A 24405-nucleotide genomic window follows, 5' to 3' on the forward strand; every position below is an offset into this window, starting at 1 on the left:
AATATAAACCCCTTACCGCTTACGTATACTCGGATCGATTATTGGATTACCTTAGCAATGGATTATCCGTAGGGTCCGTGGACGAGCGTACAAGGCCTTTCACGTGCCGATGTCAGTTAGCGATCGGTTGGCTGCCGTCCACCAAGAATTCTTCTGCTCCCGTACTGCGATGTACCGCTCCCCTGAGCCACACCACTGCTGAGGATGGTCACGTGACAAGCGACGATAAAACTCATGCTTTTAAATTGCTTTTACCCTACAGCACTGCACCAGCACTGCTCAACCACCTGTGGAATGCGTTGCACCGGTCGAAGCAAGGGATAGTTTTTTGTGCTTTTGCTCTGTTTTTGGTTTGTTTTTGCACCGCATCCACTGCAGCACAATCCCGACCTGACCGTACTCAACCCGTAAGGCTCCAGCTGAGAGCGATGAGGCAACGTGAACCTCTCCATTTTACCTAACCGTAATCCTGGCCACTGGCCAATTACCGTTCGCTTAGTGTGCGAGTGTGTGTGTGGCGCTCGGACATTCCACCGGCCATAGTAGGGTGCGGTTCAACCCCTTACTACACAGATGACCCGATGAGGTCTAAACAAAGCCACGGTACAAGAATTCTGCCATTCCGGGGGCACCGGAGGGACTCCTGGGACTTTCTGGGTTAATGAATCGATGAATCTGCACGAATGTTCTGCCAGGGAGCCGGGACCCTCAGGGCCGGGGGACCCGGGACAACGCACCAACAACAAAAAGAACAAGCAGCAGGCACGTCGAACGGTAGTTCCTCTAATCGGCACCCATTCAGGCTCGTGGCCCGCGTTTTAAAGCGAACGATCATCTGGCCGCGCAGCAGAAAGGCTGCCACGCGATGTTTCGGTAGCTGCTTTGCTGCATCATGCTGCAAAAGAAAGCGGCCGGGGTCGAGGAAGCTTCCGTGTTGTAGATCGCCGCTGCTTTCTTTCACCCGCTGACAAATGGCACCTGGCCGAACTGTCGGCCCCGTTTTGACACATGTGCAAAATCGATGCATCCCGGACACGAGACGGTTCGTAGCGAACAAAGCGAACACACGGCAGCGCACACAAAAGATCTATGTCATTAGTGTCATTTTTTACACCCCACTCCGACACCACAGTACAATCGGGCGGCCGGTCGGTGCTTTTGCCTAGCGCAAACCTAATAGATGGGCGCAGTAATTATGAAACCTTTGAGCGACCCTTGCGCATCACGACGCGTCCGTGGTTGTGGTACGGGCTGTGGTACGAGGCCCAGACCGACTGGACTGCCACGGGTAAGACGATCGATAAGGCTGAAAAGCAGACAAAATGTGAAGAACCGTTCTGAAGGAATGTTGATGTCGATGCGCAAAACATACGACTACAGGGGCTGCAGGAGCTGCCGGGGCCAGAGAGGAAGGGCGCTTGGAACAAAGGTTCATCAAAACGAGGCACGCCAAGCAGGCAGCAGAGGCTGTCGGGGTGACCATTAATTGTTCTAACAAATCGCTTCAATGCTCTGTTCACACGTGGTAACGGCGGCTGCGAGTGTTTCGATTTCTAAGCACAGAGACCGGTGCGCTTCGCTCTTCGCGATCAGTTACGTGAATACAGGAAGTATGGTGTTCGCTTGGGTAACACCGGGCACCGCTCGCGGGAGAGTCCCACGAAAGACAGTAGAAGCGAGAGACCGCAAGGACGAGGAGGATTAATCGATGAAAATTAATGTATTACATCATTACTGCATCGTTGGAAGTAATTTCGCCATGCCTTCTCTTGGCCTTTTCCCCCCGGCCACACGCCGCATGCCCCGGTCCGATGGAAGCGCGTTCGAATGCGCCTGGGCAGCAGTTTTGTTGGAGCTGAGCTGTATACCTCTCGCCGTACCTTCGTTCTGCAACCTCATCTGATCGGACCTCACCGATGAACCGACGAGGCCGCGAAACCGATAGATGGATCGACGGGACTTGTCTAAGCTTCTAGCGCTCCTTGGGTGTACACGTGTGTCCCGGGTTGTTCGGCGTAATTTCCTAGATTATTCCCTAGACCCCGGGAGTTACCCCGCGGTCCGCCTCGCCGCTCGATGCTCGAGGGCCGGCGGTGCAACACCGCGGGAACTCCCGAGCTAACGGAATAATGCCACTGCCACTGTTCCGCGGGAGTTCTGGTCTGCTGGCCTGTGTTCCCAGTCGCTCCCCCCTCCCCAGAACAGCAACGGGCATGATCGCTTATCGTTTTCGATTGCCCCAACCTAGCGGGGCCCAGCGTCGTCCGCTCGCAGCCACCGGGCACGGGGAGAGTTTCAGTTTTATTGCCCAAGCGCGTTACATCTTAAACCACTACTTACAGGGGTTTGGCCCTGTCGTTAGCCCGTTGTCTCGATGTATGCTGCAATTAGGTATCCGCGCTGATAGGAAGATAATCTGGCAGCGCTGCGCTTTTCCGGCTGCGCGAGACTGACGGCGGGACGCCAGCAATTCCACAGGCATCGTGATACTGTGCGGCCGGTGATTTGCGTCAATCTGCATCGAATGACAGTGTTGCACTGCTGCACGATCGGCGTGCGCACGGCCGCTAGAGGGATGTTTAATTATTCCGTTCGCCGGGGCGTTTGCTAATGAGCCACCGGCTTCACATGTGTGATGTCATATTCGAATGGAATATTGGCACACGACCGCAAACACCGCAGTGTGTGAGAGAAAGATAGCGAAGATTGTTGCCTGCATGGCGTAATTTATGGGCGTTCGAATGGCAACAAATGATGGACAGTGTGCCGATCAGTTTCTTATTATTTACCTTTTCTTCGCGCTCATTAAAGGGAATTAGCTGATCTGTGCTGATGAGGTAAAAATCGTTAAAAAAAACCCATATTTTCTTTGTAGGTCACACCAATCTGGCACCTTTGGAGGGGTTCAGTTGATCTCCGAATTCAATCACGCTACAGCAACTATCACCACAAGATTAGATGGCGGCATGGCGCTTAATCCGGATGTCGTGGCCATAAATATAGCGGGCACATATGCCCTGCCCAGTGTCTATGATTCGATCCACTAAATTCTATTAAAATCATTTCTATTGCCGTTTTGCACCACACCACACAGGCATAATCGATACGATCGTTAAAACACATGCAAAAATATGCTTGAATTTGTAACTTGAGATGCTCGCTATTTCTCGACGGTCTAAATAAGGGATCTGTGTTCGATAACTGAAACTAATCATAAGCCACAATGAAAGCGGCAAGCAAAACACATCCATTCGAGGCCCGTTTCAACCTAATTTCAGCCCTCGGGTGAAGTATTATAATTTCGCTCCAAAATTGGGATTGAATTCTCGAAATTCCTCCGCCCCAATTCTTTGCTTAACGATTCATAATTGCCAGTCGATAGGGCTAGGGCACCGCACTTCCGATACTCGTAAATATATTTATCGACGCGCGATTTCAGATTAATTTTTGGGATGGCCGTGGTTTCGGTGTGCTTTTTTGTCCCTCCTTATCTAGCTCCTTCTTGGTGATCTCATTTTGGGAGGCCCGCGAACCAATCGTAAGGGAGCATTTGCACAGTGACCTATATTAAATGCTGAGTTTTTTTGTTGATTCTTGCTAGCTAAAGCAGGAAATGCTGAAAAACGAGACCAGGTTAACAATTTTTTCTATCAGTTTGTTGTTTTTTGTTGACACCAAAAATAAGCTGAAATCAGTTAGAATGGCTTTGTGATGGTTTCTGTTTCATTTCATGATTTGTAATTGACATTGTAATTGACCGGACCTTTTAGCTAGAGTTAATTTCCACGTACCTGCTCGTATTTTAAGAAACTTTAGGCTACTAAGAGTTGACCAAACTAGACGTGCATATAGCGATAATGAACCTTTGACTGCGATGGCTATCAGATTTAATGCACATTATGACTCTTTTGACTGGAATTCCCTAATTTAACCTGTTTTTCTTGCTGTGATACTCTGTGTTATTTATTTTGTGCTGATGTTACATTGTACCGTGATGCTTTATGTTATTATAAGTTTAGTTTATAAGATCAGTGATAAGGCCAATTATGGCCAATCACTTAACATTTACAAATAAACAAATAAACAAATTATGAAATTAATGTCTCTTAAATCTGATTTTTTTTTTGCAAGAAACGTTCCGGCTACAAATAAGCCGCTTTGAAATTGTCTCTCGTTTTGCTGAAGCAACACCAACGTTTATAACGATGAGAATTTTGCCAGTTTCTTTTACATCTTGCAAATGATACCCAGTTCAAGGATTTATTCCTGTTTGCACGGTGCTATCCGGTGCCGTCCGCAATGCCACTCTCCAGCCTATCATCTACAGCCACCTCGAAGCAAACACTCATTACGCTCCGTTGCACTATGAAGCGAACACAACACAAAATCTCCTCGAAACCACCAACAACCGCAGTTGCATAAGCACAATACGGCTACGCCGGCTGCACCGAAATGACCCAACCGGTACGGCAATAAAACACAATATCCGTGACAGAACTGAGCAAATGATGGATGTTATCGTGGTCGTGGTCGTAACCCGTGTGTCACTGAGGAGGGCTGAACTGGAGGAAAAATCAACAACAAACCCCAGCAAACGGGTGACACAGTGAGCTGAGTATCTTCCTTTCGTCACAATTTGCGCATAATCACAAGTATAACACTGTACACTGTGTTAATAGCTGGCTACTTCACTATTTCGTGCTAGATACACATCCCTAAACAATTGTGACCGAAAAAAAAGTTGAGTCCTCACTTTACGTAGAATGCCATGTTACGAGGCGCCATTTCTTTCAACTGTCGGCGACGGCTCTGTCACCCTAGCTCACCTCTTTCCATTCACCATTCACAATGAAAGCGAACCGAGGGAAATTACTGTGCACAATCCGGTGAAACAATCAGTTAATGGTTTACAAATTTTCTCCCTCTGCGATCATGGTGGGAGGGTTTGGAGGACCGAAAGCGAAAAATTACAACATAGCGCACACAATCAAAAAAAATACCGCGCCCTATCTTAAACGTTCATCCTATTTAAGATTTGTTTTAATATTTGCTTTGTGCTTTTTTGTTTTGAATTTTTCCGACCATTCCCTCCTCATCGGTTGGCTTGTGCTCTTGGCACTGTGGAAGACCTTCACCGACCGGGTGGCATGGTGTGGATGCGGGTGAGTCTACGGTACCGATAGTAAAAGTGTTTCCCAGCCACGGCAACAAATACGGGAATAGAGAAACAAAAGCCTCCAGACCGGATAAGTAACGATAAAGATAAACGCAGAAACAACAACCGTAGCCGATGCTTTGCCGTAACACAATTAATGCTGCAGACGAAGCGGTGAAATGGAAGAGGTTGAGAAAATAGTAACAACAAGCAAAGACAGAGGGAGGAGCGAAGATAGGGTTAGATGAAACAACATCCCCTCTACGCGGTGCTAGCTTAGACCTACCGTGGAGATAAAAGCTCATCCAGTACAATGGTGTGTCCGGTGTTCGGGGTTGAAATAAGGCAGGAGAGTGGAAAAAAGCGCACAATTGCGTCGGTAGTCCACCAAAGCGAACGAAACCCGAAAATTGTCTTCCTAACTAACCGCAATACCATTACCACGCTTTGCGCCACCGATCAAGATGTTCACTACCAATCGCGATGATGATGATGATGATGATGGTGATAATGATGATGAGGTAGACAAAAACATTCCCTTTCCTTAGGAAACGAATCAACACTAAATTCACTTTCTATGCACCATTGCGCACCTCCAGAAAACAAGAACAGCCACACTTTTGGCTCCAAAACTCTGCCGCTGCAATCTGTTCCGGTGGTCAGTTCCCACGACAATCCGGGGGTTTGAGAGACAGAGTTATGAAATTCTAGCCATGAGGCCGAAAAACATCGCATTTTGCACCATGTTGCAAGCACAAACAATACCAAACAGCCCTACCCGGTCTATTGTGGAGACCCTTTACGATAGACAGTTGCGCTGGCGGCCACGGCCTTTGCGTAGGGCACCGCGCGCACCTCAACGCGGAGTAAACAATTCGAACGACTTATTTAGCGAGTGGCTTTTGACCTTCCTAGTTGCACCGCTTACCGATACGATGCCCCCGTTAAGGGCACAATGCCTCTAAACAAACACACACCTGCTGCACGCAAACGCAATTCCTTTCAAAACATACTCCCAGGGTGTGTGTGTGTGTGTGTCTGTTCTGATGTCTAATCTCAGCGTTCGGTACACCGAAACAAGACGACCTTAGATGAACACCTTCAACGGAGTGGAGTGCTTGCACGTTGGAGTAGTGCCGTATCATCATCCCTACGCTGTCCATACGCTCGGGTTCGATGCACCGCCTGTTGCTTTGTATAATATCGCCATCCACCCATGCCACCCATGCATGACAATGTCGAGAGCCGAGAGCTTATCATGTGCTTTAACATTTCTAATTTCAAACCACTTCCGGTAGAAAATTACCTCGCTTCCTTTTCAAAAATTCAGCATAAATTGTAACGCATGCATGAGCTGTTTAGAGTTTAAAGGAAGAGGGTTGTGCTTTAAACAGAATGGACGTCATTTTAACAACTCCTCTTGCTAGCACTGTGCGTTGAAGTAGCACACAAGCTAAGCCCCTGTTTGCTTTCAATTACGCCTCCGGACCAATCAGTCACAGACATACACACCGGTGACCTTCACACATCGAGTGCAAGTGTCACACGGCTGCCACTGCACTTGACGAGACCGATCTATTCGATTCGTACTGTAAATCATTCATATCGGAACTACACTAATTTCCCACCGTTTAGCTCAACACATTGTTGTACTCTGGTCATACCGCAAGGGGGAAAAGATTTATCTTCACCGGATACGTTTGGCTTCCGGTGCCTTCAGGGGGCTCAAAACTGCTGAACCTTCATCCATTCATGAATGAAACTCGTGTAGTGTCGTGCTGTCAAAGCTATCATCAGCGCATCACCGCGCGATGCACGCTTGGCTTATCATATGCACACACAGTGCAGCTGCTGCTACGCTCATCGATTCCGCTCGAATCGACGATTGTTCTCGTCGAAGTGCTCGGAAGGAAGCTATTAGTACAATTATATGAGTACGAATAGCGCGCTGCACAACTCAAATGCGAGAGGGTACATTGAAACGGAAAACGATTACGTTATTATGCGCCGCATCGAACCCGGATAAAGTTCTTAACAGCAGGGTATGCTTGGGAAGCATTCCAAGAGGATGGTTCTTTTTTTACTAGTTATAGCTACCAAAGCAAGAGGTCCTAGAACACCAGCGTGGAAGTATCATTTTTCTGGTACATACCTAGGTAGGAAAGAAAGAAAAGAAAAGAATAATAAGACGTTAGTGTTGCTCATTCGCTATCGGATTCTTATCTCAGTTGTATGTAACTTCCACTGAACATGTCATGGGAGAAATTAAGAACTTAATGTACTGTTTGCTTTGTTTTCCTTTGCCATCTACCGAACCGTGCCTCGGGGAGAAGGCTTACTAATAAATAGAAATCAGTTTCTAGCGCGACAATCGTTTCCAAACGCCTACGACTTTTCTGAACTCAACACTTCCTTTATACTCTTACGGGGCAGTTCAAAACCACCCCACACTATCTGCCGGTATATCTAGATATACTTCTCGCTACGTATGCACCTGGGTTGGACTCGATCGGACTTCGGAGCAACTTCCTTCGAGCACGTCATAATCGCCCCCAGCAAGTCTACAGTCAACCTGTCAACCTGGCCCAAACCTGCCCAACCATCGATCGGGCGCGAGCAGGACTGCGATACCGAGCTGGGTCCGTGTTAATGCCGGTGCAAAATGTGCGCATATTAATTTTCAATCAAACCTCGCGAACCACGACCTCCCGTCGGTGGCTTAGGCGAGCATGCCAGTACGCTCGCAACGCGTCCACAAACACCTTGACACTCTCCGGAAGGTCCGGTTTATTTTTCGTCACCGTAGCCGGGTGCTGTAGGACACGAAGGACACAGCACGGCAAAGGTAAACACTCAAACGGTGCCTCAATGTCGCGTGGCGCAACGCACTACAAGAACCCACACCCTCACCGATCACCCGGCAGGAATGCGTGTGTAGGTCGTCGTTGTCGTCGTCGTCGTCGCCGAGATCAACAATTGTATATTCGCGTTCAATAAATCGAAGCCGGGCTGGTTCTGCACTACGAACTCCCCTCCGAGAAAGAGAAATAATTAGAGCCGCATTCTCGACCAGGCAGATCTCGCTGGACGCTGGAGAACCTGCGATTTGTTTGTGCGGTGGATGGATAGCTCCCTTGCCCGGGAGTGAATCCAACTCCTCTGCACGCCCTCAGCGAACACCCCACATTCGGACAAACAATTTGCTCTGATCAATTGGAATTAATTTGTTTTTCCGGTACCGAACAAGTACGTTCCCTCCCGTTGGGTAACCAGTTTTGCTGCTGGTTCCAGTAACAGAAAGTTTTCCCACTTAGACGCAGATATACCTACTATCAACGGTAAATTTTCGTTTGTTCGTTTGTTAAATACTCCAACACACATGCTTTCACCTGTTAGAAAAGCGACAAATTACTCCTCTACCTTTGTGACTACACTTTTTCTCTCCCCTTTTCAGTAGATCTCTGGAGTGCAAATTGATGTGCTGCACGACCGGCGACGACTTCAATTTTGGTGCCCAAGTAGCGTCTACAACGCGCGTAATCTTCATTGCACCGGGCAGTGCAAGAAGAATCCCGGTGACATTAAGTTATTTATTACCTTAAGCCTTCAACGCGGAATTAATTTCCCACCAGCGACTACAGAGTGCCCTGTACGTGTGTGGGACTTCAGCAGTTGGAAAAGAGCTGACAACGCAGTTCCAAGTGCAGGTAGTAGATCGAGTTAAAGGGCGAAGGAAAAACCTGCGCAAAGAAGAGATCTTGTGATGCAACAAATCATAGACACTACATCCGAAAGGAACTGGAAATGGGACTCAGTCCGAAAAAAGAGATTATTGCTGCTCAGCCTTGGGGGACGTCATACTCCTCAATCTGATCGTTAGCAGGCAGATCGCACCGTCCGACCACACGCTGCATAATGAAATCATAAATTAGAAAGAAATTTAAATTTTCCTCTCCAGGTCGGATCATGGACCTACGGAGCTTGCATTTTTACTTTAAACTTTCTTCGTTCGCTTTAACCCCGCTGGATCTAACAGGCCTTGTCCACCAACAGTCTAGGCGTTTTCTATTCTGAACGATGAAGCAACGAAACGTTCAGGAGGCCTGGTTTGCGCGCTCGTACCACACAAATGGGAGGTAAGCTGTGGGGACAGGGAAACATCGTTTACCCCATCCTACTATGTGCCCAAAACTGGGCACGCTAGAAGAAAACCAATCGTGGACCGGTTCTTTGGCCTGTGTTGCGTTTAGGTTGGCAGCATGTCGGACAACACTAGCAACACTGTGGCTGTGGATCATCACCATCAGCAGCAGCAGCAGCTGGAACAGTCGCGTCGCCGTTGCGTTGGAAACACTGCCCGGCCAGTCTACCTTTGCGATTGCCTTCCCAAACTCAAGCCGCGAGTCCCGTTACTGCAAAGCGATCATTTAGTAATGTGTCAATTTTCTTCTTCGCACTCTCGCACGCTCGCACACACATACTCTGTCCGGGCAAATCTTCCAGACCTGAATGCGGACACATCTCCGTACATAGCCAAGTCGGGAAGCGTGGTAGATGTTCTGCGGACGGCGTTTCCGAACCCAGCCAGAGAAGCAAGCGAACGAGAATATGGGGACGACGAAAAACTAGCCATCGCCACCTTACATTGCTGCTCTTTGATTTGTCACTCCGTCCTCAGAGGGGGGAGAAATTCCCTGGATTGTCTTGTTTTGGGGGTTCTGGGTTGCACGGCTCTGTCCGATTAAGTTGTAGGATTACACACCATCGAACTAGGCACCAAATCGTAAATCCCAACACGATCATCCGCTCCCGACTCCCACAACCCCGTACAGATACGATGAAATTGCACACCCTCGAACAAGGCACCGCTCTCGATATGGCTTAATTTGCTATGGATTTGACACCTGGCCTGTTCGCCATGCCACCATGCCACGAGCGGGATGTGGGAGAAATGGTTTGTGGCTGACGAAACACAATCCCTCAATGTATTGATCGTCTAACGGCGGTTTTCTTGTCTTGTCGTGTGGAATTTTTGGTGGAGTTAGAGTGGTAGAATTAGAATGTAGCAATGGACATTGGAGCTACAAGCACAGTCGTCTCCTCAGAACACACTTTACAATCTTGTCCCTTATTAGCCATAGACGAGACCCAAACGGGAACGCATTTCGTGTGATGCTCCATCCCATTTCCATCCGGTCCCGGGCACGCAGAGCACAACCTATCTAGAGCAAACCAGTTCCAATCACAATAATTTGATGGACATGATGCTCTTGTTACTCTCGCAGGACCATTCTGAAACGCTCCGAAGCTCGCGTCACTGGCGTCCCGTTTGGTCAGCGCACACAGGCCGTTAATGCTCCCACCTTTAGGTCGCACGATCTTCGCCACGATCACGCACTTATCAGGGGGGGGGGGGGGAGGTTGGCGATTGATGCATTTCCCGCAAGCAGCGCCGAGCCGTGGTAGATGCACCCGCAGGGTGCAAATCGTTCAACAATGACTCGCGCTCCTCGCAACGTCCAAGTACCCCGTCATGAGTGGAACGGATATTTTAACCAGTGAGAGATGTCCGTGTATGTGAGTGTGTGTGTTTGTGAGTGTTTGTGATACGATCGTATCGTTCTAGGCGATCGAGAAGATACGGAGGCCGTCTGCGAGGAGGAAAAATTATCCCGATGATGCCCTGCGGCAGAGCGATGGAAGACAATGTTATGCCCTCCGGGGGTGTCCGACGGTTGGTCATTAAATTTTATGCTATATCAGCACCACCAGAAGAAGAGAGTAAAGTTAAGAGAGAGAGAGAGAGAGAGAGAGAGAGAGTACGGAGTACGATAGAGGAGTTGGTGAAGGGGAGGCCTCTCGGTCATGGAAAGACATGACACATAAAGTAGGTTCTGACGAGGTTCTGCCCTGTGCGGACCTCCGCTGGATGCTTGTGATCATACTTTATTAGCACCGGAGTTTCATGATTGCCAGCATTACTGCCATCGGTGTTATTAACCATATTATATCTTATTTACCACCAGCACACAAGTAATTGATAATTTGCCCTACTCAAGAATGAGCGCACAATTGTTACGATTTGAAAGCCAGAAGAGAAAGAGCAGAAGTAGAAAGATGTGTTCTAGAATTTCTCCAACTGCTCCCATTCTCAACTATCGAAACGTTTCCGTTGTTCCGGCAGCCTAAAGACAGCTGCTAGCGTGTACACAAAATGTTTACCTTTCTCCACACATCTTTCTTCTGGCGACAGAAGTTCAAACACGAAAGAATGTCAACTTCCTGCCGCGCGTTACACCAAGCAAGACCGCCTTGCACTAAGAATGCGCCAAGGGATTTTTTGTTTTGCAGCGAAAAGCATGCGTTCACGAATTTCCAACACTCTACATTGGGAAAGGAGCATCCACAACGCATGGTATTCTCCGTGAGGGCACACTTTCTGAGGTATATCGTCCACTGTATGTATCTCTTTTTCTCTCTTTATCTCTCTTTCTTTCTGTCTTGTTTCCATCCGAAGAGCACCATCATCTCTTACACCATCGCCGCCATCATCTTCGTCGTCATCGTGATCATATGAAGCATCCACGAACACACGGGACGAAACAGCCATGTTGGGGTGATGTTATTTCTACGCTCTTTTGCTCTCCCCCAGAAAGGGCAGAAGACAAGCTGCCTCTCCACAGTTCGCCGCTCCAGAACACGGGGCCCGGAATCCGTGGCGAGCCCACACGAGAACTAATTGTACCGCCTGTTTTGCCCTCGCCACCGCACAAAACCCGTCTGCCCGTGTACAAACTGGCCAGTGGCGAGAATCGTTCCATCGAGCTGCAAGCGAGCTGCTTTCCATCAACCCGAGAGGAGCTGCTGCTTGTGGCCGAGAACGGCCTCTACCCTTGCCGCATGCCGGTACCGGCTTTTGCTCATTCTTTCACCTTGTGTTGGGCCGGTTTGGCTTCGCTTTTGGAGTGCCTTTCTTTCGGTGCGTCCCCCATACCACCGGGTCGCGTATCTTGACCATGAACAACCGAACACCAAGCCAACCCTTCCCTCTTTGTGCCACGTGTATTTACGTGTGTGTGTGTGTGTACATGAGCTCCAAACCTAGCTCAGTGGAGCAACATTCCTTCTCAGTGATCGTGCAGATGACGCGCCGATGCCGAAGAAGCGATCGATGAGTCTCGACCAAAAGCTAGGCTTAAGGACCCCATTAATGCTTCTCTACCTCCAATACACACCTCTTTTATTTGTTGGAGTAGCATGAGCGCAAAAAACCCGCGCGTGTTCTAGGCTCCAACACACATATGTATATGGGTGAGTGGAGTAGTTTGCCCTTCACATCGAGACCCTTACACAGCGCACAAACCCTCTTGCCGCATATGCCTTTTGTGAAATCTCCCCCCACACCCGCCGAAAAACAGCTCCGATCGCTCAGTCAAAATGAAGTACAGAACCGCAACAACAACAAGAAAAAAAACGTGTAAAAAGTGGAGCTCCACTCCCTTCGCATAAGTGCCATCCACCCCACCTCATCACTCTTCCTTATTTTTCGATTTTGGAAGTGCGCGACCAGAACACGTTCCGACAGCATGATGCATTCTTCACCATTGACCTGACACCTTTCGGTATCCCGGGAGAAACGCTCCACGGTCGGGGACGCTGCCACCACGGCGGAGGAGCCCTGTAAGCCCTGTACAAACTGTCCGAGCCCAAAACATATGTTCCGCTCTTGATCGTACGATCGCAAGAAGCTCTCGAGAACAGCAACAGCTACGGGAAGGGGGTGGGCGGTGAGTAAAAACCTTCAACCTTCCCCCTCTACACACACATTATAGAATGTGGCTGGGTTAACCCATTTTGCCGGCAAACACATTTACCCGCTCAAAAAAGGATCGCTGGTCGACCGTGTGCTGTTTCATTCTCTTGTTGCTCCCTTTTCCCAAGTACGATCAGGAAAGCGGGCCAATTGCAGGCCGTCGATTGCGTAAAGCGTGCGTAAACTGCCGACCGAACGAAATTATTTCGAATAAAGTTATTATCGTGTTAAAGTGCAATTGATAAATTTTTCACCCCCTCCACTTTCGATCGATATGATTGTGTGCTGCCCGAGAGCCCGTGCCCGCCAGAAGTGCCGGCAGGGGTGATTTTGGGTGAATTATTCTGATTAAACGAAGCTTTTTGTTCCGATTGGTAGCGGTGCAGGGGAGTGGAGGCGTGTGTGCCAACCGAAAAAAGAGAGAAATACTGTTTCATTCCTTTACATCATTGGGAAAATTATTGAAACGAAGGTAAGAACTAAGGTAAAAACGCAAACAGAATAAAACAACATAAATTCTCATTGTGCGTGTTATGTTTCGTCTGAGTTTGTTGTTGTAGTTGTGTGCTACCCCTTTCAAGCATGGGGTGCCTCGAACCTCCAGCTCCGGCTGTTTGAGTGTTGATTTCCATGCTTTGCCATGCTCCACTCGCCTCCCTCTTGGATCAATTGTTTCCTCCGGGGGTCAACGCTGGCGTACATGATCTGCTCTTTTTGTTTCCCTTCCATTTTTTCGGGCATTTTTACATCCCGTGCAGCAAATCGCCAACCGCCACTTGAGTTTTAACCGTACACGCATTGCCCGTTTCCTCCAACCCCATTCTCCTCGTTCACCCTCGACCTCCAATCAGCAAACAGACCTTGCCGTTGATGTTGTTGTTGCTTTGTTTCTTTTAATTGCACCAATTAATGCAATATTAAACTTAATAAGAGTTAAGTAATTACTTGTTTTGCTGGGTGGTTATGCTTATAATTCACCTTGTTAGCACGGTTTAACCCAACTCCCCATCTGTGCCCCCTGTGCCGGTGTTTCGCGAGCGGAAGTGTTGTCGAAAGCGGGTACAGCAAACACACCACACGCTGGCACAGGTGGCGCGGCCTGTGTGTGCTTTGAGGTGAACCACAGTGATGGTAGAGGCGTAGGGAAAAAACAACGGCCCTGCACCACGTGCGGTGAACGTGTGAGCATAGGGTGAGGTGGCCAACAAAAATGTTACATTTATGTGAGTGTTTATTTTGGAGTGAATGCTTTTGTGTGTAGTTCCGCTGCACTGAGTGCTTCGGTTTTTTTTTCTTCTCTAAGTGCATTTCACCTTTTTTCTGTGCCGAGGGCATAACGCCGTAAACAGTCATAAAAACAGTGCATGAAGACCAGTGCATGACGATGTACATGATTTTTGAAGATGCATTATTTTTATGACGACAACAAATTGATACACCATTTTATCGCCATTTTATTGTTGTACCTTTTTAAATGTAATTCCGTTACAAATACTCTACACAACAGGGTTACTCAAACAAATGGACACTATCTCTTTACTACTCCTAATTACCTCTCCTTAAGGGTCGGTATCTTCTAGCAGGGCAGTAATTAGATTACCACACACCATCCATAAATCTATCCGACCCTTATAAAAGCCCTCGCGAAGCCCAGCCGTAAACGATACCCCTTTTGCGGAGAGTAAATCACGGCGACTACGCAATTCCGACCACTTGCAGGTGCGCGATAGTGTGGAGCAAACGTCTCACCACCTACGGCACCAACACGAGATAACACAGCGAGGAAAGATCAACGCGCCAGCGATAAAACTATCATGTGACGGCGGCAAAGACAGCGACGCTCGGACCGGGATCGCGATATCAAACCGCGTCTTATCGGGCCCATCTCAGGAACATTAACACCCGAGGCGCGTTGCAATAAAATTAAAGAAATAATTAAGGACAGGACGCACCAGTACCGGCTGAAACACGAGGCGCCAACGGATGGAATTACAGTTGGATTGAAGGGCACCGAAAGTGGTTAAAAGTACCCCCAACGAAGAATTGCACTATTTGTCACTTTGATAATGATAATAACAATGACGAGTAAAAGAAAAAAAACGTAAATTATTTAAAAGAAAACATCTAAACATCAATCCAACCATTAAAATCAAGCTGAACAAGTGTAAACCAATGCTTCATTCGCTTTCTATGTAATACAAACACGTTGACAATACTACAACAACCCAAAAAAAAAAACAAAAAAAAAACATTGGCCAAAAGAGATGGAAAGGTCTCCAAGGTGTAGCAATCGGACCATCGTCGCAGATCGATCGCAAACACAATAGCAAATGTGGCAGATGAAATTTAAACCTGGCACAACAAGAGAGAAAGAGAGAGAGCGAAATAACACACACACACAAAACAACTTCAAATAAAAACTACTCTCGAAAGAGGCAGTGAAAGAGCCAGTTGCTACGTGAAAGATGATTAATCTTCAACAAATTTCCACCACGCTTCCACGACAGGCCGATGAGACGTTGCGCGCCGGTTGTTGCGATTGTCAGTGCCTTGCTCTGGCCGCGCTAGTCGTAAATGTTCATCTTGTGCGCGTTCCATCAGTTGAAATCATCGCAATCTCACCTCACCTCCCCCCCGCGTGGTGCTGCTTTCTACCTTTTTCCCGCGCTACGCTTAACGGAGTGGGTAAGTGTTGTGGCGCCTTGTGTGACGCGAAAACCGGGCCCGATACCAGCCCGGGTGAGTCAGCCCGGGCCTTAATCCCATCGGTCGGCGGAGGCGGCGGCGGAGGCGGCGGTGGCTGCTGCTGCTGCTGCTTGGTACCTGTGCGCCCGGGCGATGGATGATTATCGACAATTGTTGTTCACATTTGTGCACATTCATTTGTCTTATATGTTTCGCGCTGGGAAAGCATTCGGGAAGATGGAAAGGGCAGCATCATCTGGTCAATTCTGGGCGATACGTGCGAGAGTGTGTGTTTTCATTCGTCTTCCAATTGAATCGGTTACATTGAAGGCAGCAACGAAACTGAAAAAACGCAAACGCATCGAAGCCGGCGTGAAACCGCATCGTGTGTCTTGTTTCTTCACCCCTTTTGGAGCCACATTCCATTCTTACCCGGGGTGGTGGGTAGTTGCAAGTGAAGAAAAGTTGTTGGTCACACCAACAGGGGCGGCATCGGCTGGCGACACACACACACCACTCCCTCGCCCCGAATGAAATCGAACATCGATCGAAAGCTTTGTTTGGCGGCCACGAGGAGGAAAGGGAAAATGGAAAGGCCATACGGAAGATGAAGCCTTGGCAGCCGGGCCACGAGTGAGAAAACCGGCGAGAATGCATGTGTGAGGCAGTGCTGTCACTATCGAAGGTAGCTAATCTGGTTTAGTGTTACTCTACCGCTCATGCGTGTCCCGCACAGGCAGAGATCGTGCCATCGATGCACACCCAAGATGCGAAGTGCGAAAAGTGCACTGGGGAGCTGCAACGCCTCAACCCCACTCCACCTTGGTACGAAGCGCGACATTAAGGAAGCCACAAAGTATCCTATTTCATCATAAGCACACATCGTCTCTTCACCAATCGAACGCAGGATCTAGAGTGGCTCCTCGTCGGTGCGCATGCACCAAAGAGGTCTTCTGATCTAGGCAACCCTCACACACCCAGGCGAGACGCTTCGCACGAACGCGAGAGAGATCTTCGTTTTGTAGCACCCATTCGCTTCCAGCCCCAGCATCCATTCACTTTGCCTTTCCAGCCGTTTCCTCGATGTGTGTGTATGTGTGTGTGCGCAAAAGGGCACATGATCAGGTGTGAAGTGAAGACGATTTATTATAATTTGACTATGGCGATGCAGGGACGACTTGCTGCACACGCTGGTCGCTGCTCGAAGAACCTGCCCTGGAAGCGTCGATGCAAAAGACGTTCGACGCAATGGGAAGGTGAAGGGGTGGTCTGCGAAAGGGTGAAGAATGTGTCAACCTGGCCAGACGGGAACAAATTCCCCTGTAAATTGTTGCCGATCACGACACATTCGAAGCGTGGCTTGTGAGTGCAGTGTCCCTTCCAGCAGTGTGTCTGGTCGCCGTTTTGTGTGCCCACAATTTGCTCACACAACACTGGGTCTAGGTTTTACGTGGATAATGGCTGTCGGGTGTATTTCTACCATTTGATGATCATGTGAGACTATAAAAGGAACATTCCAGCTATCATTATCTGAATTAAGCCGCAGTGAAAAACAAGGTAGTGGTTACAATTTCGTACAAGCATCCTGGTCACGGCACCAACTTTAATAAGGCGACTTTAAAAAATAGGAATAATTTTCCTCATTGTTCACGAAATGCAAACAAGAACCATTGCCAGCTGCGTGTGAATAATTGAAAACTCAAGTTTAATAGCCGCACGACCTTAGGAGGAAGCGTAGGCGAGGGCCTTATCGTTGTCCCTCAAAACGCTGGTAACTCCGCTTCATGTTTACCGCTCTGGCAGCGTGACGCCTGTGCCGGATAACTCAAAGAAGCCCTATCGGTGCCCTCCGTGTAACCATTTTTACAAGACAACTTCATACCATCGCCGCTGCATCGGTCGTTGCTTCCCTGCGTGAAGGACATACAACCCGCGGCAGCTTGCTCACACACACACACACACGCACCTATTGTCTTGCGCGGAGGCCAGTACATCGCCCTGCGTATGAATCGGTCCGTCGCTCGCGCTTATAGAGACATCACAACCGGCCACACAGCAGAGCCACACACGACATCAACCCACCACCGCCCAGTCATTCCGAGTGCACCGCCTCCGGCTGTGTGGGCTAGATAAGGATTATCTAGCGCGTAAAGGCAGATAACGCTAATTAAATAACTGCGCACCGAAAATAGATCCCATAAGGTCACGTTTGTTCCGTGGTGCTTGAGCGCCCGCGTACGCCAATATGGGGAAGCGTTGCTTAAGACGGAAACAAACCGATGAACGAGGGCCTCCAGTTTGCCCGAAAGCTCTCCGCAGACTTCAGATAAACCGCGCTGCAGTGACTCAAACTTTGTCTAACGAAATTCACGAGAGGGTGAGGTGGTTGTTTAGTTTCTTTTAAGGGTAAGTTCGGCTAGTCGCTGTGTATTTTTGGAGGGTGGAGAGAAGTGTGATGAATAGGAGCGTTGTTCTGTTGGTTGTTTGAACCGGAAAAAAGACGGAAGACATAAAAGCACTCCTAATTTAGTGCCATATCTCTAATATTTGACAAGTTCAAGGGCAACAGAATGTTCTATGAGGAAACTATCGTGGCGGATTAGTGCTTGAGCGTACAAGTCGAACAACTGTTCGACTGCCAATCAATACCAAATTTTTTTACTTATATGGCTTCATTTCAATGTCCTTTGTTTCGTATTCGTCGTTTTTCACAAATAATTTTATTCATTAAGTTTTACCTAACACATTTCTGTCAAAAATCATCTTAAAAATCAAACGAAATCTTAGTAAAACAAACCTAATTGAATTATTGAAGAAACATTCATTCAACAAAATCATAATCAAACCAACTGAAATGCCAATCTTTCCAGACTGACGGCGCCCGGATACGTCGGCAATAAAAATTCTTTTACCCAACCGTCACCCACCCCGATAGACAGCCAGGATGGCGCAAACGCCCGCAGCCGAATAATTACTCACGCATCACTTCACGGCGGAACACGATGCTCTTGACTCATTTTCTGTCCGATTTTGCGCACTCTTTACCACACGTCAGAGTTAGACACTTCTACCTCCGCATGCTGCACACACAATGGGGAATTGAACTTTCTCTTTCAATTTAAACGGCGCATACAACAAAAAAAAGAAGACGACACTAACCTACGTACGAAGCAAATCGAAACCGAACGGATAGAAACATATTTTTAACGATCAGTTCAATACCTGGGCCGGTTGAAGCTGTTGGTGGCGCAAGGAAAAGAAGGGCGAAAAACACCTATGCTCAACCATTTGAAAAAAGAAGCATTCAACAAGAGAGCGCACACACACACACGCAGAAAGCGTTGCCCCATCAAAAACACATCATCACGGCAGGGAGAAGCGGCTTAAGAGGCATTTTTGACCGAAGAACAACAATCACATTCCAACGGTGTCGTGAGGGCGAAGAGATGATGACGGAGCGCGCTCCGATGGCAGTCAATGGCTCCTGGCCACGTGTCTACGTGTGTGCCGCCCGCTTACATGTGCGTATGCCTTGTGTGCCGAGACGCCACCAGTACCTTTCCCTTTTTGTGTGCATCTTTCCCTCGCGGTAGACAGTTCATTGCTCCCATCGATCGCGGGTAGTGTACTGGCTTGCGAACTCCGAGCAGCTGGAGATGGGTTGCTGGGTTATGCGCTGGAGCAGGAAAGGGGGGACCGCATGCCTACGCACAAAACCGCGCAGGTTGCATGTGAAATCAAGGTTAATCGAATCATGCAAAAGTAGTCGTTGTTGTGGCACAAGCGGACGCAGTGTTTAAAGGCTGATAGATAAAGTTTCGATTTGGAATTGTTTAAAGGCTTTCCAAGTCATTGTTTTTTACAAATTTCAGCAAAACTGATGCTGATAAGTACGTACTGACATACATTTCGAGAGCATGCATTTTGGGAACGAATGACAACATCCCTTAATCCACAAATCAGCGAAATTAATTCTTAAAAACGGCACACGATCGGCAGGGCAGGCTGAAAAAGGGTAGCGAAAGTAATCACCACCTACAGCCACGATAGTACGATTATCTTTAGGCCGCTCATCATCAAAAGCTCATCGTGACTTGTCGAAGCGCTCGTCGTCACTCCTCCCGTGGCCCGGGACTAACCAAAACAAATAGGTATTGACGACAATATCGCGCTGAAAAACGACGACCGAGCACTTTCTACGTGAAAGCAAAAGCAAAAATCTAATGCCGACCACAGCGAGCTGCGTGCCAATAATTAGAAAATCCCATAAAAAATGTTTTGCCGTGCAATAATAAAAGCAAAAAACAACCCGCAGCACCAAGCTTAAACGGCTGTCCAGGGAAGGGAGGGCTGCCACAGGGAGCAGCACATATTCGCAATGAAAGTGAAACAACCCGCAGCGTTCCCGTGAACGTGTAGACACACAGAGCAGTCGTAACGACAGGCCGTTAAAGGAAGCCAGCATTCACGCACACACACAGGAACTAAGCACCAGGAAAAAGATGAAGGCAAAAAAAAACACAATTTTATATCGGCGGAAATATTCGCACCGTGGCCACGCGCATTCCGATGCGGTCAGTTTCGCGAACTTGCGCCGATCGGGGAAAGCAGTCCGTGGCTCGCCGCTCGTACTTTCCGCTTCCGGAATGCCCAGGGTCCGCGGGGTGTCGGTGTCTTTGAGGGTCACTCGCGGTGAACGAACGTGCGATGAAATGTTCCATTGATCGGGTTTTGGCAATGCCGCGCAAAACCGCGCTATTCCATCATTATTCGATGAGGAAATGCGTTTTTCGGTTGAGCAGTTTGATACGAATACGCGCTGGTTCATTGCACAGAACAACGCACGCATGCCCTTTTTTATGGCCGGTGCTTTCGGTGAAGGAAACCCTTCTTTTCTGTTTGCACAAAACCAGCAGTTGGACTTGAGCTTTGTTTTATTTCCCTTGAAAGGCTTTTGTTCTTCGCAACGCGTTGCGGAAATTGAAAAATTAACAGCTGTTGAAAAGGTTGCTTTCAACCCTTTTGCGCTTGACCAGAGAGGGGGGGGGGGGGGTAAGGTCCAAGCTGAACGGAGTATCTGGATGCTGGCTTTTTTCACTTATTTGCCTTTCCCATTTTGGTTAAAGCCATTTGCCCCCAAGAAGCGCCCGAACACCCGTGGGCTTCTGGGCGTTTGAGGCGAACTGCCGCCGACAGGGTGGTTTGTTTTAATGCTTGTTTGAGAGTCTTTTTTGCGTTTGCGTTCTTGAATCGATGCCGCCCAAAAGCAACCGAAAGGGCGCAATGGCGGGTGTTGGAGATTGGAAAAGGTGTGCAGCTCAAATAAAAGAAACACACAAAAAACGTCAGTTGCGATCGAACCCAAAGTGGCAAGCGAACGTTAATTGAGTAACGAAACGGAAAACGTAAAGAATAATCAAGATGCAGACGTAAACTTCTCGGAAGTTTTACATACACGGCTTCGAGCATTACATTATATTGTTAGGTGCACAACTGAAACTCAAACGAAGAAACCCAAAATTTGTAATGGAACAATTTCACACCACATTCTTTCGGAGAAGTTCAAAAGTCTGTGCCATTGCGGCTTATGCGACCGGTACGAGACCTCGATTAGCTTTCGCAACTGTACCACTCGATCGGAGCACTAAAACAACGACTTTTATGTCTCTGGCAACTCGCCAGCCTACCCAGCAGCGGGACAGCGAACAATCGCCAACCGGTGCAATATCCCAACCAGCTTCGAGTGCGATTGCGCGCGATTCGAATCGAATGGGTTTTGGAATTCCCTTCCCACACGAAACTTCAACACGTGTAGCACAACGTTCGACGCTTTAAAAGCATTGGCCCTAGGTTCGAGACCCTTGCAGCACGGCAGCAACCATTGCGGTAGTGGTGATGCTGTGACCCTTTTGGTTTTGCCTCCAACTCGATCGATCGCAACATTCCATCAATTTTTCTGGCCACGCGCGCACATGTGAGTGAGCAATAGGAAGTGTGTGTATATGTGTGGCGGGTTCAACTTTCCAACCATTCGGTGCCACACGGTGTGCTTTTTGCCTCGACCGTGAACGGTAAGCGGCGAGCTGCGAGCGCACGCCATTTCGCACCGTACACTGCACCCGTGACACCCAACCCGGGCAATATCAGCCGACGCAAGCGAACGCGAGGTCTCAAGTTCACTCGATTTCATCAGCTTCCTCCATCATCATCACGAACCGCGAGCCACAGCCGGACCGAGCGAATTAGGTACTCCGCTGAGTGGTCTTCGGTGGGTTCGATTGGTTACTTTTAGGTGATAAACGTAACCGGTGACGATCACCGTTATTAGGCCGGTTTCCGGTGCGAGCTAGGGTGAAGAATGGACGAATGGATGGATGGATGTGAGAAACGAAAATCGGTGCCGTACCATTCTCGAATCCGAAAGCAGGTTACCGAAGTTTGGCTCTAGCGCCTAGATCTCCGCGCAGTGACCCGACAGAGCTTGTGTGCGTGTGAATATGGCATCGTTATTAGGGCATCAGTGTGTGAGACCCACATCGGGAGATACAGATTCCCCCTGATACAGGGCGGAAGGGATTTTGGGGTCAGACATTGGTAAGCTACAGCATCGACTGGGGAAGATATTAGGGTTTTAAAGTCCCTAATCAGAAGTGGGAAACTTGGACCTTCTTAGTCTAGAACACAATATTTCCAACATCTTCAAAAGTGCCTATTCACACTGTCAGAATAGACCACTTGTGTACATTGCTCATCTCATTCCCGAAATCATTCCAAACGCTCAAGAATTCACCTCCAGCAACTTCAAACTTCCTCTGGGAGAGTACACACAGCCTCTCCCAAAGCTGCACACAACTGCGTGGCGTCAGTGCGACTTCGTCAACATGTTGCCGAAACCGATCTTGCTGTTCGTTTGTGAGTGAGGTACAGAGAATACGTTGGTGATTCTTCGTTGCCGAAAATATCTCCAAAACAAGCACGCAGCTCCAAACCCGACACACCTGTACCACACGTTGTCGCCGTTCGAGAATTCGCGGAGCAAAGAACCAACACCGAAAGAGATCGGAAAACGTAACGTCCCAAAATGCGATGTCCCGCTAGCTCTCGAACCAGCCTGCCCCGAAGCCTTGAACGGTTCAACAAAACATCTTTGGTCCAAAGTGCTCTCGCTCGTCTCGAGTTCGGTGTTACGCGCTGTGTTTTTCTTTTCCTCCCAAGAGTGACTGTTATGTTTGTAACAGCGACCACGGTGGTGGTGGTGTGGTCATCTACGTTGTCTTCCAATTTCTTTCCCCGCCCATCGATTGGTTTCGGTCAAGCAGTTTTGGGGAGGTTTTTTAGTTTGTCCCAGGGGGAGAGTTTTGGAAGCTGTTTTTTGCATAAATTATGCTTCAACCAGACCCTGCCGGATCTCCTTTGTGCTCCTTCACGTCGTCCAGAGTGGTGACTGGCTTGCCTTTGAGAGCGTCTCAAGATCAATCCACAGAGCGTGTGGAGTGTGCTGTGAAGCATATTTTCCAGTGCTGGCGCATCGAGGTCAGCTGGCCAGTCTGCTCCATGGCCCTGACATCTCGGCGCTTTGGACATGTCAGCGTTCTGGGCACACACTCCCGGGCAATTCACAGAGGCATCGGGGCGACTGGTCGGTCGACCCGATCCTTTCCACACTCGATCGCGATGTGAATTCACAACCTTCTGACCTTACCCGAGCTCCCTTTCGGGGTACTCAGCCCATTCCTACGGGCAACACTCGCAAAGGTGAACGAAAGCAAAAGATCGGTCAGTAAGGCGCGTCTCTACCCGAGTAAGATCGCGGGTCACCGATCACCGAGCTCCGGCGATGCAAAAGAATTTCTCCATCATGCAACAAGGCAGGCAGTGTTGGATGTTGGAACTGTTGGAATATCACGCGAGCACGTCCCGATTACATACATCCGCGTAAGTACGTAGTTTCCTACGCCAGCAGAACCTCGCGAAAGAATCTCACAGTCACCAATCTGTGTGCCATGGGTCACCCAACCCAATCTTCAGGCGCTCGTTTTGGCACTCGCGCAACCGCAGTGCCGTGTGTACTCGATCGTTAACAATTTCAATAATACCCGCCCGTTCCCCCGGTCTTTGGCGGACGTGTTCTGGCCGCATCGTCGGTCAACCAATTATGTGCAGCAAATAATGTTCTTCTCGGTTTGTGGAAGTAGGATTTTTGAAGGGGAGCCGCCCTTAAAACAGGGATACGTGTATACGTCGAGGTCGTGGGACGTTGAGGCACGTCGCCAACCCAGCCACAAGCGTGACAACGAGGTGTGGAATGAAGCATTAATTTATGAACAAAATTATAATTAAATTTTGTGAAGTTCCAACATCCCCCAGCACCGAGATGACATCATGCGTGTGTGTGCTGTACCGAAGAGAACGCATTTCGTAATGCAGTTGCTCCCAAACATGGAAAGGGCTCAAAACATGGATGGGGAGACACGCCGCCACCAGATGGCAATCATCTGGGCGAGCTGGTTTCAATCGGCCATAAATCAATTGCCTAATCATTCGCCCACAACCAACAGGGCGGGTGAGGGGTACTGGGTGCTATTCACCCCTTTCGGGGGGTTTATAGAGTCAGTTTTCGGAAGCACACTGTTTTGTAACAGCCGCTTGCAATGCGGCGATAGCAAATGCGATGCGCTTTTGTGATAAATGACGCGGATTAAAATGAACCACGGCAGAGCGCCACAAGAAAGATAACTCTTATCATTGACTT

At 48.6% G+C, this 24405-nt stretch overlaps 1 protein-coding gene across 9 annotated transcripts in view; it reads right to left on the bottom strand.

The window, feature by feature from the left end:
* The window catches only part of LOC1279265 (protein outspread), a 202427-nt gene that overhangs the window by 174658 nt on the left and 3364 nt on the right, over nucleotides 1-24405 (bottom strand). The window lies entirely within an intron of this gene.

The sequence above is a fragment of the Anopheles gambiae genome, chromosome 3 (assembly GCF_943734735.2).
Source record: "Anopheles gambiae chromosome 3, idAnoGambNW_F1_1, whole genome shotgun sequence".
NCBI classification, from domain to species: domain Eukaryota; kingdom Metazoa; phylum Arthropoda; class Insecta; order Diptera; family Culicidae; genus Anopheles; species Anopheles gambiae.